We start from the raw sequence: 13,165 nt of genomic DNA on the forward strand, positions 1-13,165 counted from the left end.
AAATGTGCACAATTTAAAAGAATATATATATGTATATATATGTCTCCCTCTAAAAAATGAACATTTGCAGCAGATTTGGACCCATATCCAACTTTCCATGTGCATGTATATAATATATATATATATATATATATATATAATAATGGCCAGTCTTCGTGAGTGAAGATTTGGGAAAGGTCATAAACCCTTCGACCCTGCGCAGTGGATTTTTTAGGTGAGACACAGTGTGCGCTGAACTGAACCCACCCTTTAATCCTGAGGTTCATCTGCCGGGGCCGAGCAAAGCTTGGACAGTGGCAGTGAGATCCCCAGGACGTAGGTTTGTTTAGAGTGACCTTCTCTTGGCTGGATTGCCTTACAGGGCTGACGAGCTCCAACTGCCCGGGGGACCGGGAATTGAAGCCGGGTCGCAGCGGTGAGAGTCCTGTGCTATATATATGCATATACGTATACACACACACACACAAAGAGTTTATATATATTGTGATAATGTGGAGCCATACATTTCTAATATCCGAAACAATCTGCAGGAAGCAACCTGGTTGGTATCCCATATCTCACTTCTCAAATCTAATGCATGCAGCTGTTTGCTGACTATGTTCTTCTACCATTCATCTTCAGAAAAAGAAGCTTCTGTTCCATAAATTTGTATTTTTACTTATGCAGGTATGAATATTTTGTCTTGTGTTCTACTTCTATCATTTGCCTGAAGCTAACCTTTCTATTCTGTAACTACATGCTAGTAGCTGCTCTGTTCCTCTTTCTCTTACCATTGTGATCATTCTTTTATCTTTTCCCTCCCAAGCTCTTCCCTTCCACATGGGTTCTTGGGTAAATTTAAGGAACAGTTTTTACAGGTATTCACATTTAATTTTTCACTGTTTCCAGTCATTAACATATCTTTCCTACTTTCTGCCTTTAAAAGCAATAAGTGGTAAGCAGTAAGCCCTCTCTTTCTTCCTCTTGCCCTTCCTCTTTTACCACCTCAAAAGCAAATCCCCCTCCTTTCTTTTTTGTTTTTGAGAGCTGTTACTGTTTACATTTTTAAGGCATTTGCCTTGACACTGTTAACTGCATTAGTAAATCAAATCAGTGCGTATTTTTCGTGCCTTCAACAATAATGCTTCTGCCTATATATACATATTACAGAATCCCTGTAAAACAGTGTCGAAACTTCAAGCTACAATCAAGCTGAGCATGATCAGTCACTTCTGGAGGGAGTTGACTTGCTGCTAAATCCTCAAGGGCAAAGCTCTGACACCTGCAGCTCAGAAATTACTGGGCTAATTAATAAAGACCATCACTGACCATCTGACAGTGAGAACATAATAATAATAATAATAATAATAATAATAATAATAATAATAATAATAATAATAATAATATAACCCAAGAAATTGTTACAACACCGCATGCTGGCTTGTAAAGCCTTCATAGCAGCCATAGGGGATGTAGAGATAACTCTCCCTACACTAGCTTGGATGAGGATTTTTTTGCGGAACAGACTTGTTCTATGGGTGAATACTAAATAGAAAGCTGAGATCTGATCACCTCTGTAAGCAGGGACATAAAAAAATAACATTAGGGTTTTACTGATTTTATTAAGCTCTGGCAGAAGATTATTAATAATTGTAATAATCTATTAGAATCATAGGATCATTCAGGTTGGAAAAGACTCCTAAGATCGAGCCCAATCATTAACTCAACCCTACCAACCTATCCTTACAATTCAGTTTTTCTGTATTTTATACAAATTATGCAAAAAATAAAAACAACTAAGCCATGTTCTTTGCTTCTTGTCCTTATAGGATATAACCTTAACAACTGTCAGGTAATTTTGTTTCTTGCCTTACAGTAAGTTATATTCTCCTCCTGCTGCTGATTTGCCTGTTCCCTGCAGTGTGGATGATGATACTCTGTTTGCTATTACAATGTACAATGTAGGGAAGCAGTCAGACCAATCTTAGGAAATGCAAGTTCTTTTTCAACTAAGTGTATGGTGTTTGCTAGTGTGGCTGAAAACACAGAGAAATGGAATTTTGCCAGTGTTGAACAGACTGATGTACGGAATCTCTGAGATGCCAACAATAATAAACACTCCAATTTACAGCAAACATACATGAGGAGATCATCTGGGACTCTGGGCCACCTCAAAAAATGTGATTATTGCACACTATTAGAAGAACAATTCATTCACTGACCTATAACTTCACTCTTTCTTTACAGCAGACTCAAGGCAGTATCACACATTTACACGAGCAACCCTGATAAGATATTGCAGCAGCAAGATCGGGTTATTTCCCATAAAATTATTATTAGTCAGCAGAAGAAAAGTAAAACTAGCCTTAGGTGTTCTTTTGGTAACTAGAAACACTGATCTCTCCCAACACATGAAAACCAGCATGGTTTTAAACATTTAGCCCTTGTTATATCACAACCATATCTGCTGGAAAATTTGTCTCCATCTTTCTCCCTTAAGTACTGAAAGACTGCAATTAGGTCTTCCTGAAGTCTTCTCTTCTCCAGGCTGAAAAAACCCAATTCTCTCAGCCTGTCCTTACAGGAGAATTGCTCCATACCCTCTGATCATGTTCATGGCCCTCCTCTGAACCTGCTACAACAAGTCCATGCCTCCCTCTTCTTGAGGGCAGAGTAGAGGGGGAGAATCATCTCCCTTGATTCGCTGGTCACACTTTGTTTTATACAGCCCAGGACACAGTTGGCTTTCTGGGCTGCGAGCGCACACTGCCAACTCATTTCGAGCTTCTCATCAACCAAACACTCCAAGTCCTCCACAGGGCTGCTCTCAATCCATTCATCCCCCAATCCGTATTAGTATTGCAGGTTACCCTGCAATACAAGGTGCCCTTGTACAGCCAGGTGCCAGGTACAGCACCTTGTACTTGACTTTGTTGAACCTCATGAGGGTCACATGGGTCCACTTCTCAAGCCTGTCCAGGTCACTCTGGATGACATCCCATCTCTAAGGCATGTCATATGCACCTCTCAGCTTGGTGTCACTCTGTTTGGTTTTCTTCAGGTAAATAAATTTGATAGCTATTTTTTGTCATTGTATATGGTATAGAAATGTCTTCTTTTCCCATGCATTTTTTTTATATTTTACTAACCTTTCTTTAAAGTGTCATGGTCTAGTTTAAGTGCATTTTTTGAGGGATATTCTAGGCTTCTGTCTGGTTTTAATTTCCACTCCTACCTGTCCCCTCTCCCTCAGTTTATAATTGCAGTTTGCTTTTTTTTCCCCTCTCTTTTGGGTATTTTCTTCAAAATTTTCATCAGATTTCCAAGGTGACTATGGTAGATTCACCAAACTAAATATCTTATTACAATCATTTCTAATCACAGCAGAAGTCAAAGAAAGAAAACTAAAAAAATTAGTAGATTGAAAATGCAATCTCTTGAACTAAACTCTCAACATCTTCAATTGAAAGAAGAATTACTCTGTCATATCTAGACCTGCTTTCATCTGCTCTCCAGGGTTTTTTCTGCTGTGAACACCCTAAAGGCTATTTCTCCTCTGAGTACACAGATCTCTTTTTAAGCTGCCATCTTATACACTTAACATTCTGTGCACTTGAGCGCACTTATCATTTGCTTTTTGCTGCAGCTAAAAATAATGTTATGAGAATGTCAGTGTCTAGATGCCTTACCCACATATATGGAATAGGATCAGCAGGTTTTACAAAACATTTATCAACATAACATTTGGAGTTTTCATTCTGCTTTCATTTGGAAACACAAGTGCTGTTAACAAATGCTTTTCTCTAGACAAAGTTTATGCAATTATTCAAATTGCTTTAGGCTATAATAGTTGTACTAAGCATTGTTCATTTTATTAATGTTGAATGCTGTTAACACCTTAATCAGTGATATTTTAATTCACTGCTTAGACAAAGATTTGTGAGTAAATATAAAATAAAGAAGAAGTGGTGGCTAATTTATTAGACCCAGTCAAAAATGTACATAGCTTGCTAAACTGATAAAGTCTTACTTGAAGCAAAATAATTCTGCTGTAGTCCAGACCACACATTGTATAATGTAATGAGATACTAGGGATTAACATACTTTAAAAAAAGTCATTGGCAAAACCTTTCTAAAACAAATATTTTCTGTAGGGGAGAGGAGGATGGAATTAGTTCACAATGTATATATGCTGCAAGCAGAAGAAGGAAAGAAATTTGAAAATTAAGTCAGAAGTACTTGGTTCTGGATCCTGCCTAAAATGGAATTTTTATGTACCTGAAATCATATCCCTCCCACCCCTCAAGATATCATACATTATTCTGCAAAATTCAAACAATAAGCATGTTTTTTAGTATTGAAGTTCAATTAAGGTTATGAAAAGCACTGTCTTAAAGCAAATAATGTATTCCCTAAAGTAGTCTAACTTATCTATGTTTTAGATTTTACCATATTTACTTAGATGGTAGTCCCTTATGCCTACTGACCTGGCTTCTGAAGTCTACCAATCCCTGCTGAGGCTCCTTAACAGACCTCCCAAAACATGACAGCTTTAGTCAAATATTCTGCTCAGTGGAATATTTGCAGATGTTTCTGTAATTCAAAATAAAACCAGTCTGTGATTTGAGTGGGCTTTTCAAAAAATGACTCCCTTAGATTACCTTAATTTATACAATAATCTCCTGGCAGGAACCAAGTTTGTTTTAACTGTCAGCATTACTATTTGACTTTTTTGCATAGAAGACTTAAAGAAGCAATGAGATTTCCTTTTTCCCAAAGGATTACATTCTTACCAGTATAAAGAAGATGGATAATAGTGAATATATAAGGAAGTAGCTGACACTGCCTCCTCTTCCCAAAGGAATAAATGAACATCATATTTTCGTGTTTTTTTTTTTCTTCAGACTTCAATCCATCAAACAGCCTTCAATATCTAATCTTTCGAATAACAATAATAAATGTATTTAAGTATATATTTAAAAATTGCAACACTCCAAGTTTAAAAAGTTCTAAAATACAGAACATCTGATTAGCAATATTAAGTTGTAAAGAATTTTTTCTTTCTATTAAATGTGTGCTAATAGTGAAAATATTTTAATAATGCTTTCAGTAATGCTGCTATTCAAATAGTATAACTTTGGCCTCAGCAATAATCTGATAATAAATTTCAGTTAATCATCCTTATCATGTAGTATAAACTATAAGGAGACTAGATCAACTCATTAAAAAAAAAAACACTAAAATGAATATTCTGTACTCATTCAAACACTGTAGTCACTGTCCATTGTTTTTCTTGTACTTAAGTTGTTTAAGACCACCTATTGATTATTTCACTTGACCAGGATTCTAAGCAGATTTAATATTTATTTATTTCAAATTATACATTTATGTGCATCTGATAAGAAAAATGTGAGTCAAAATCAAGTATCTAGAACAGATTATCCTGGCATTGTTCACTGATTTTATCAACAGACACAGCAGTATTTTGAAATAAATGAGACTGATAAGTCTGTCCCGTAAGAAGCAACACAGGAACAGACTTCAATGAAGCAAACCAACGGTGACATTCTGCTGTTGTATCTATGTGAGCAAGTTTGTCTGCAGTAATTAATGATAGAGATAAACATTACAGAATCTGAGTATAAAGTAATCTTAGAACAGAAGAAAAAAAATCTGGGGAAGCGATGGATTTCACTTTCAGCTATTAACTCTGTGACAATTCTGGCATAAGCAGCTGTGTTAATTTCATGTAATAATTCGTCTTCTGCTCAACCATAGTACATTTACTTCTTTTTGGTCTTATTTAAACTTTTCATTTAAAGTTTTAAAAAGAAAACTTAAAAATTGTTGTTAATCCCATATGAAAAAAAAAAGAAAAAAATAATTCCTTTATCTCGTGGAAGACTTCTTATGCAGACTTTTTAGGCAGAAAAATGTTACTATTTCTCAAAGTTATACTTCTTTAAAAGATGACTAATAGTAGCATATCCTCCCAGTCACTGGCTCAAAAGTTGCAGATACATGAAATTTTAGCCTGGGAAGTCTGCCCTCAGTGAACATATTTAATGCGTGGACATGGTCGTCTGTATACTTACACTCAAAGCCATCTGCTATGTGGTCACTGTTCTCATTCACAGGTGGATTGGAAATTTTCCTTAGAGTATTCATGGCAAGCAACATGAACAATAAGCCAAGGATTTCACCTTCTACCAGAATCACTTTTTTTGCTGCTTATAAACCACCGACATAAACACCTCAGTTAGCACACTTAGAAAGTATGTTGCAGAAAGCAATATCTGAAAAGTAGAAAAACGTGTAATGAAAAACAAAAGTCCCGCTACCTGTAAGCTTTGTTGCAATGGCACAGTAGAGAATAAAAATAATCACTTTTGGTGACAAGAGATATAAATAAGAAAGTATCAATATAATAGAGCACTCTGCAAGTAAAATCTTATGGCAGAAAATAACATTAGAAAATAAACTTTATTCTAGAGATGAGGTACATTCTTCAGAGGACACATCTGAGTATTAGCGTTTACATAAATGAATTTGACATTCTGAATTCTTTCATGTCTGCGTAATTAGACTGAGATCAGCAAACAGATTCTCAAACATCTTAGAACTGCAGGGTCTCAAAACAGGTTGAGTTAGCAAAAATTATAAAAAACAAAATGAGCAGGAATCTGCTTGCAAAATTTTTGGTTACAATGTTCACAAAAAGGTCTGAATCTACCAGTGATGTTACATCAAGAGAAGCTGCAGTTTCAGAGAGTACGTGGTAGATTGTGGGGTGAGCCATGTGATTTTTCTTCCTTATATATAAAATTTCTATTTTCATCAATGTGGACTGTTTGATTCTGTAAGAGTATGATGATGATAAATCTCCTGAACTATTTTCACAGTTTCTGTCTTGATGTCTTCCAGACAAAAACAGCCAACGAACTGAATTAGTGTAACTATGATTAACTTGAGGTGGGGAAAAGAATACAAAAGAGGTTAAACTACCTCTTGATAGGGAAGGTGTGCACAACTGAGGCAAAACCAAATTATAAGGGCACAGTGACGGCTAGGAAAAAAAACCATGAATAAACCTACTAAAACACTTTTGGTTGACACACCATTTTCATTGCCTAAAAATACGTACTGCCGTTCAACACTGTTCCTACTTCATTGCATTTTATATTCAGAAGCCAAGCAACTTAATTCTCAGAGCACTGAAAAACAAACTATTACTATTGTTAATACTGTGACAGGTTATTTAGATCAATTTCTCATTCTGGGAGTCTAAACATGGGTTCATCAGTGCTAAGAAGTTCATCAGTGCTAATGACTCTACACCACAGATCACCTTATGAAATAAACCACTTCCATACAAAGGGGAAAAAAATTGGCTATCATTCTGATTTAGTACAACTTTTCTATGGTTTGCTTTGGAATAAATGTCCAAACAAGACTAAGGTAGTACAGATCTCAGTCTTTATAATTCGCATTTGCATTTTGGCTAGTACCAAAAATGGAAGCACGTAGAATCATTTCATACACAGTAAGGATACACAAGCAGAGCCTTACATGACTTACAGAAGAAATCTACAAGGACCACTAACTTTATATAGTAATCTTTAAAAAATAATATATGATAAATAATGCCAAAAAGCCAAGTACTTTGTGACTATCTGTAGAAGTCCAGAAGATAAGGGGCTAATGCACGTCTCAAAAATGGATAGCCGGTTAGCCATGGAGCCAACTAAGTATTGTTGGTAAGAACACACAGTGTGAATTGGCAAGAAAGAGCAGGATACAGCTGGAGAAGGGGGCCATACGGAGATAGGACAGCACTTTTCTGGGACAAAGGTTTTGCTTTAGCTCCTGGAGATAAGCACAACACAGTACAGAGGAAGTGCAGGAATGAAGTTGAGAAGCGGGCATGGACTGTCAACCAAAGACTAACACAGTAGAGGGGTACAAGACCAGTGAAGACAAGTGAAGGCCTCTGACCCATTTCCAGAAAGGTCTGAAGGTCTGGAAGAATGAACTGTGCATGATAACTAATTTGCATAGAAAGCCAGAAACTTCGCTAGAGGTGAAGGGCAGGGGGAACTTATTTATTAAAAGGCACCCCCACAAAGTCAAGATGGTGTACCCCAGGACCCTAAACACCCCATCAGCTACACCAACACTGAAACCAGGCCTTGCTTCCTTCCTTCCTTCCTTCATTCATTCATTTCTGCCTTCCTGCCTTCATTCCTGCCTGCCTGCCTGCCTCCCTCCCTCCCTTCTTCTCTTTCCTTTTACCTTACTCTTTATTCAAAATCCACTGCCTTGGGTTTGTACTGTAAGATAAGAGACTAGCTTATACGAATTTCCATGTTGTGTTTATAATTTACTAATAAAACTTTGTAAGTTTTTGTGGATCCTCTGACTTTTTTGTCCCTTTTTTGAGTAACTATAGGCATCTACAAATCTTGGGTTCTCTATTCCCTTTCAGGGAGGGACACCACACTATCTTAAGTTCTACTGTTCAGAATCAACATCTTACCACAGAACATCTCTTAAAATATACTACTAAGAACATTGGAAGAAAAGCATTTTTAACATGCATTTGGGAGAAACTAAATATAAAAGGCTAATGAAAATATACTATATTTGAAATTAGGTCACAGCCTTAAAGCTGAATGTTGATTTCAAAAGGTAATCTGTGCAGAGAAACAGGACTCTGAGGAAAAGCAGATATCCAATGAATTGTCCAAGAGGACTCTAGTTAGGAAATATTCCTACACAAGTGCTTGTACATGCAGCCTGAACTGAGTGTCTCTCTTAGTAAATCTCATCCTGTTTAAAAAATATTTTACGTGAGGTATACATCTGTAACTAAAAAGCACATCAACATAATGATATAATCCTGATACTTCTGTTCATATTTGTTCTCTGTCCCTCAGTGCCTCATAACTGTCCCTCACTTTGCAATAACCAGTGTGCTTCTTATTCTAAATCAGAAAAGTAATTTCACCAGACATATGCTGTAATTACTGTCCACAGAGCAAAGTCAGATTATTTCTTCAAATCTGCATCCAATATTTAAACATTGGATGGGCCAATTTACTTAATGGAAGCATATCATCTTTAATATGTATATGACTAAGGATTAATTGTTATCTTTCCACAATGTTTAGACAAGGCTAAGCACTATCAGAGTGAGCTGAAACAATCTCGTAAGGATATTTTTAGCAATTATCATAACTAGGTTCAATTCAGGAGTCCATCAAGGATTACTTAATTGTTTTAAATAATGATCTAATAATAAATACTGCACATAATTAAAAATAAACAAAATGTGCAAATAGTCAGCTGTCTCTCATTAATCTCTACTGTGCAACTCATCTATATCAACTAGTTATGTAAAAATGGCATGAAGGGCCTGAGAAAGTAACAGAATTTTACAATGATTTCTTATGCTAAGTACTCCTTTAGAAGCAATAAACATTGACAAAAAATCCATGATGATATGATAGTGGTAGTGGGATAGTCCCCATTCAATACTAATCAGTTAAAATTAGAGCAATCTGGCTCAGTTCCATTCTTCTAATTGGACTCCTCCTGATGTTCCAAAAGACTTAGCAATGGATCAGCAGTTGCACCTTGTGTCAGTGGCCCCTCTTTGCCTGAAATTGTGTTAAATTCTGCCTGGAACCCAAAGACTCACAGGTCCAGTGAGACCATGAAAGAGCAAGGATATAATGAAAAAAATACTGACATATTCTGAGGTAATAAAGTGAATTTAATCTTTCTGTGATTTTTTTTTTAATGTTTCTCATGCTATTAAGGGAAAGTGAGATCAAAAGGGACAGATATTCCTTAAAAACTTAAAAAAACTACAATAGTAGATTTTGTACCTTATTCACCTACTTTGCTTCTCCATTTTTTAACTGCTGTAACTCCTCTTTTCTTGAATATGCATTCTAACAGGAACATTCAATTTTTAATCTTACACAAAACCAAAAAAAAAACAAAGCCCCCCAAGGCCCCCCAGAAAATCCAGAAATCTGCTTGCTGCCCACTAACTGCAAAGACAATATAATTATCATCCTTTAATAAGCACACAGATTCCTGTTAATACATTCCTAACAATCGTTTAAAATTAAAAAGTATTCTTCGCATTTCTGTGTAAGAACAGTTCTAGACAGATTTTTTTTGTCAGTAAAGATAGAAGGAATGCTTTAAATAATCAAAAGCTTCTTGTAAAATGCATCATTCTCCCACTCCCAACACACATTACAAATCAATATTCATTCTGTGTGTTTTTCCCAGCACAACCTCTGCAAAGCATTCAAACAGTTTTTAATGAATCCTACACTCTATACTTTTATGTTATGGCTTTCTTTGTATATCCAGAAAGGAACATAGGAAGGAAAATTACAGCAGACAGAAATATAAGGTGTGTTAGGATGAGATAAGTTACTTTCAGAAAAGTAATTTCAATTATTACCAACAATTTCAGCCAGTGTTGCTCTGTAGGCTTCAAAGAGTACTTGTAAGAGCAAAGACAATGTTTTACCCACTGTCAGCAACTGTAGTTAAGCAGGAATTAGCTGATACAAACCACCACAGAGATGAAAATAGCATTTATATTGGGAGTGCAAAAGAAAATGAGATGCTCTGTTACCTAAATTAGTTGAATTAAATTTTCATTGGCCTTACTGAATATTAGTCACCCACACTGTTTGTCTTTATATTGCAACCAAAATCATCTCTAGTTCTCATAGCTTGTGAACCTCAAATCCCTTTCCTTTTACATCTATTTAGAATTGTATACAAGATGTTAGCTGGGTATATTTCTTCAAAGCTTAAATACATTTCTACTAGCTACTTTTCTTCATAAGTTCATTTTCTGAATATATTTAGTAAAATCAACTGATGAATTTTGGACTGCGCCTGGATCTTGCATCATCCGAAAAAAGCAAATCAGAAAATCTCTTCTCCCTGCATCCCTTAAACATAACTGTTTGAGAAGTCTAGGTAGAAGTTAATTGTCTTCTGTCACTGTTACACATATCAGTCAATTAAGTTTTCACACATCATTTTTCTGTAAAACTACTACATTTTTAAAGAAATATGCCTCTTTATCGCATTTGTTTTCATACACAAGGTGCCAGTCCATAATCTAGCAGCCTTTGACACTCCTGTGACATATTTAATTGAAAACTCTTGTTAGAGTTCTTTCGCCTATTATAATTCACCCATGCATTTTTTAAAAAAAATTTTTTTTAAATTTTTTTTTTAAAATGCATCTTGCTTTTTAGAATGTTTGCATTTCTTCAGGATGCAACAAAGCAGCTGTGCTACACACCAGTTCATGCCAATGCATGTTAGAGAATCTCAAACTATCCTGAATCAATGTCATAAAGCCAACATAGCTGCCTCCAGACCAACTCATCCTCTCTAGCCAGTGGAGGTCCTTCAAACAGAGGTAATATGATGTATCTTAGAACCATAACAATTCTTCTGACGTTACTAGAAACCTACATCATAGAAACATATTTTCATTTCTTTCATGGTTCATTTGCCTTCAAACTAAAATGACTGAATGCCAGCCAACAGCTACTTTTCCTTTAAGTTCAGGAAATTCAAGTTCTACTGTAGTGGAGCTGATCATTTATTTTCTCATATTTTAGTATAACCTTTTACTTATATGCAAGTGTGCTTTTAGTAAAACAACAAATATTTGTGAGAGATGGATTATTTATTTATTTCCTAAAAGCATTATGACAGGTATTTACTGAGCATGTAAAACCTATCCTCAGTTCACTGAATACCAGATCTGTATTCAGTCCTAGAATTCAGTCCTAAAACTAATAATTAATTTAAATAGGAATTTTAACAATGACTCATATGGAAGTAGTTTTGTTCCTTTTGCAACTAGTAATTCAAGGTCCCAAACCCAAATATCTTTATTTTCATCTGAGTAAAAGGAAAAGGAAATATGAACCAAGGATAAAATAGGAACAAGGAGATATTGAAAACATATGTTAAATGTTCAGGGACTCATACTACAGAAAACTATAGATAAAAAAACTGCTAAGACAATAGAAGACTTACACTGATTACTTATCATATGCTTAATTTCTTAATTAATCTACTAGTTGCCTAAACATAATTTCAGAATGCATAGCATACCATAATATAAGTGATAAAGGTCTGTTTTGTTCGGTAACAAAGTATGTGAAAGGAAGTCATCTAAATCTTATCACAGCAAAGCTTGTCTCCTGCTGACATAAAAGGGAACTGCACAGCTCTTCAAAGGCTTTGAAGATGTGCAGCATTGTAATATTAGTCAAAGAGATCATGAATTTGTGAGTGTCATCTGATGAGTCCCCTGTAACTGAATGTCTTTATTCCACCTCTCTGTGTTACAGTTTAACCTACTCAATGAGATCATGCCAGTGTCACACCACTGAAGCAGCAACATCTTTAACTATGACTCACTGACATCAGTCACTCTCTTGCTTTTTTAGCACACCAGAAAAAAGCTGGCTTTGTTCCCTATAAGAGCTTCTTCACTTTTGTATTAATGTGACAAAAGAAAATACAGAAGCAACCCCAAATTATTCAACAGTTAAAGAGTTGAAAAAACTTCATGGCATTCAATGACATTGAAAAAACATCTGTAACATTCCCATCCTTATAATATTATTCTCTAACTTGGTCATACATAACTGACACAATGCACACTGCAATTAGATGTAGTATGAACAAAATTATGAGATGTCATATGAAAAAAATTAATATGATTTATGTTAAGTTTCTCAGTCTATGAGCAGGTGTATGACTGAATATATTCTCTTTTTGGATATGTTGGAAGACAGGGAACATGTAAGCATTTTGTGTAACCTTTTGAGTGACACAGGTGTGCACTCGAATATAATAATTTCTGCACTTGTAAATTTCATTTAACTTAAAAACCTATACATTCAGACTTCATTTAGAGTCTTAGAGGTATATAAAATCCCAAGCATGCCAAATTATTCCAGAGTGAGAATATCTGTACAAATTTGCTAGACAGCTAATGTGATTAAAAAATTAACTCTTAATTCTTTGATTTTTCATACTTGATTCCTGTTTTATTTTTTCCCAAATATAAGCCTAATTTTGCTTCCCAACTTAGAGTTAGATATTGCCTTCTTCTATGAGA

General features: G+C 35.3%; 1 protein-coding gene across 8 annotated transcripts in view; it reads right to left on the minus strand.

The window, feature by feature from the left end:
- The window catches only part of CDH18 (cadherin 18), a 501,066-nt gene that overhangs the window by 377,877 nt on the left and 110,024 nt on the right, over positions 1 to 13,165 (minus strand). The gene's annotated exons all lie outside the window — the stretch shown is intronic.

This window comes from Pseudopipra pipra, chromosome 1 (assembly GCF_036250125.1).
Source record: "Pseudopipra pipra isolate bDixPip1 chromosome 1, bDixPip1.hap1, whole genome shotgun sequence".
NCBI lineage: Eukaryota > Metazoa > Chordata > Aves > Passeriformes > Pipridae > Pseudopipra > Pseudopipra pipra.